Source organism: Mus caroli, chromosome 5, assembly GCF_900094665.2.
Source record: "Mus caroli chromosome 5, CAROLI_EIJ_v1.1, whole genome shotgun sequence".
NCBI lineage: Eukaryota > Metazoa > Chordata > Mammalia > Rodentia > Muridae > Mus > Mus caroli.
In genome coordinates this window covers 116,460,223-116,463,899 of record NC_034574.1, presented here as the reverse complement: position 1 = coordinate 116,463,899, position 3,677 = coordinate 116,460,223, and positions in this window count along the sequence as shown.

Genomic DNA, 3,677 nt, shown 5'->3' with positions numbered 1-3,677 from the left:
TTAGCAACTGTCAGCAATTACTAAACATACTAGACCAAAACAAAAAAGACTCAGGTAGACATGAGAACAGTCAGTTCCTTGCATGACCTCCATCTCAATAACCCTAATAAACAGACTATCCCAATGCATGGAAAATAGTACATCATTTCGAATTTCACACAGGAAGACAACTGGCTCAACCATTTTATGCCCACCCAGCTACTTGACTTTTTATATGCTGAGATAATTTCTTTCAACTTTTTTTTTAATTGAAAGACACTCACAGTCCCATATCCTGGCATACACCTTTAATTCCAGCTCTTGGGAGGCAGAGGCAAGTAGATCTGTGAGTTCAAGGACCGCCTGCTCTATAGAGCAAGTTCCAGGATGGCCAGAGGTATACAGAGAAATCCTATCTCAAACCAAAACCAAAACAAAAACCAACCAAACAGAAAACACAACAAAAAAGGAAAATTCATACAACATAAAATGAACAACGTTAAAGTGCAGGATCTGGTGGCATTTGATATGTCCACAAAGTTACATAATTGTTGCCAACAGGTTCTGAAACAATGTCAACTTTCTGTCCAACCTTCAGCCAGCCCATGGTGATGTGCATTGTCTCTTTGGATATGTGTATGCTACCCCAAATTCGCATCTGCATGCAATTTTACAATATGTGACATCGTGTATCTAGCCTATTTACTTGCTGTGCAAAGTTTAAGGTTTGTTTATGGAGCATTCTGGTGCACACCTGTAATCCCAGCACTTACACATACTGTACCACATAGACACAGTTTGTTTCTTTTTATTGTAATAGTTCTCAGTAATGTTTTAAAAAATTGTTTGAGACAGAGTCTCACTGTGTAGCCAAGGCTGTGCTCAAACTCAAAGATGCATCTGCCTCTAGCTCCTGACAGCATTATAGTCAGACACACCCAAGACTCCAGCTCAGATCAGCATTTGGTGCTGGGTTTTACATAAGCTTGTCTAAGCCTCAACTTCCTTATCTCTAAAGTGGGGTAATAATAGTACGTATTTCACAGGCTGCTGCATTATGCTAACAGGTAGTGGCAGATGTGATTTAAATCATGACCTTACTAAGTACTCTGGGTGTAGACGTTGTATGCACGTTAGAGGTCTGATAAAAGGAGATATGGTCCTTGTCCTCAGGCCAGGGTAAGAAAATGCAAGTGCTACTGAGGGTTACATTACCAAGTAGAGGGTAGCATGTGGTGTGAGCAACTAAAACGGAGAACCAGTGGGAGTTCAAAGGCCAAAGTGGGCTGAGCTAAGCCAGGAAAGAGTAGGAGGATGAAAGCAATGGGACTGGGGAGGGAATCATCACGCATTCGTGGCTGGTAAGCCATGGAGTGTTCCTCTGCCTGGAACCTGGGCCACATAGGCGTAGGGCAGTGTTAGATCGTGTGTTACGGTGGATGTCAAAGTAGGGCTGTGGACTTTGTGCTGGGAGAATGGTGAGTGCTGGTACAGGAAAGGGCAGAGGTTGCAGAAGGGAAGCCTCATGATGTTTCCTGAAGTTTTTGTTTCTTCTTTTTGAGACAGGGTCTTACCATGTAACCCTAGCTGGCTAGCCTGGACCTTTCTATGTAGACCAGGCTGGCCCAGAACTCACAAAGGTATGCCTGCCTCTACCTTCTGAGCGCTGGGATTAAGAGTATGTACCCCTACACCTAATACTTCTGACCTGTTTGGATCAGAGATAGGAGTCTGTTAGGGTGTAACTCTTACCTATGCCACAGAATTGGACGGAACCAGAGTAACACTTTGGATTTGACCAATGAAGATGAAGGCTACCCACTCTGGGGGATGTAGAACAATAAATAGGTGTCTCAAGGTAGTCAAAGGAGGATAGCCTTAGTCACAGCTTTACTAGGAACCAAGAACTCTGGACTGGGACACAATTTGTCAGGAATTGCCAGGCGTGGTGGCACACACCTTTAATCCCAGCACTCGGGAGGCAGAGGTAGGCGGATTTCTGAGTTCCAGGCCAGCCTGGTCTACAGAGTGAGTTCCAGGACAGCCAGGGTTATACAGAGAAACCCTGACTCGAAAACCAAAACAAACAAACAAACAAAAAACAAAAACAACAATTTGTCAGGAATAGAGAAAGAGACGATGAAGTACAAAAAGCGGCTGTCTTCATAGGTGCTATAAACTGAAATATTTAGTCCTTCCAATAATCAATGCGGAGCTGGGCACAGTGACAGCTATAATAATCTCATCACCTGAGAGGCAAAGGCAAGAGGCTGAAGACTTCAAGGTCAGACTGAGTCAGAGTCCCTGTGTCAAACAAAACAAAACACCCAAAACAGGAATCCATGAGGCAGGTGTGATCACTATCCATGTTAGATGAAGACACTTAGCCTAGAACTGCTGTCACTTGCTGAAGGCTGCCAGGGGGAGCCTGACTACCCAGGGCTTTCCTGTAAGGATGGACTTTGGGTTTTATGTGAAAGACAATGGGAAGCCCTGAGACGCCTGGGCAGGCCCTAGCCTAGTGCAAGCCTCCTGCAAAGCACCCGTCTGTATAAAGCTGAAGGATTTGGAGAAGATCCCACTGGTCTCGGTGGTCAGCATGAAGAAAAGGGGGTTGGATTTCTGTGTATTTGGGGGTAGGGACTCAAAGTGAGACCGAGAGTAGTAAAGAAAGAATGAAGGTGGAGCCTTGAGCTCTGGCTTAAGGCAGGAAAGTGATGGCAGCGGGCACCTGCCCACCCGCCCGCCGTGAAAGCTGTGTGTTGGGGATGAACTTTTGGCAGGGGAGACAGAGTTACAGCATGGTTGGTGAGAAGGAGAGCCAAGAAAAACTTGTGAAAGGAATGAGTCAGTGACAAAGGAGATAAACTCAAAAGGCAAGTGAGGTGAGTGACAAGAAAAAAACCCAGAAAAATAAATTAATAAATAAGAAAAAAAAAAAAGCCAGGGCAGGCAAAACTTTTGAAAAATCTACGGTGTTAAGTTAGTAAGATTAGCTAATCATTCCTTCCTTTGAAATTCATTCTTCCCCGCAGTAGATCTTTGCTGTGCCTGTGAGATCTTTGCTCTGCCTGCCTAACCTTGCTTAGAAGGTGGCTCCTGGCCCAGATGTTCCTACTACCACTAGGGCATTCTTTGTCTTTCGTGCTTGAAGCTCCTGTGGGACTCAGAGCCCCTAGATGTTGACCTCATTGCTTGGGGACAATGTGTCTATTTGTCTGGTCTCCAGTAAAGTCCCTGTTGAACTCCCTACATTCCACTCAAATACAGGCTTCAGGTGTATAGATATTGATCAAAGGGGACCAGAAAAAAAAGAAAGAGAAAGAAAGAAAGAAAGAAAGAAAGAAAGAAAGAAAGAAAGAAAGAGAAAGAAAGAAAGAAAGAAAGAAAGAAAGAAAGAAAGAAAGAAAGAANGAAAGAAAGAAAGAAAGAAAGAAAGAAAGAGAAAGAAAGAAAGAAAGAAAGAAAGAAAGAAAGAAAGAAAGAAAGAAAGGAAGGAAGGAAGGAAGAAAGAAAGAAAGGAAGGAAGGAAGGAAGGAAGGAAGGAAGGAAATGTTGGGTAGCTACAGAGGAAGGGAAGAAGCTGGAGGAGCCTGTACATGACCTAGTGGAAGATGATCACACCCGCATTGATAGGTGGCATGGGTAACTTCGGAGTTAGCAGCAGCCGCAGTGGAAGGGGGCTGGTCAGTTGAGTG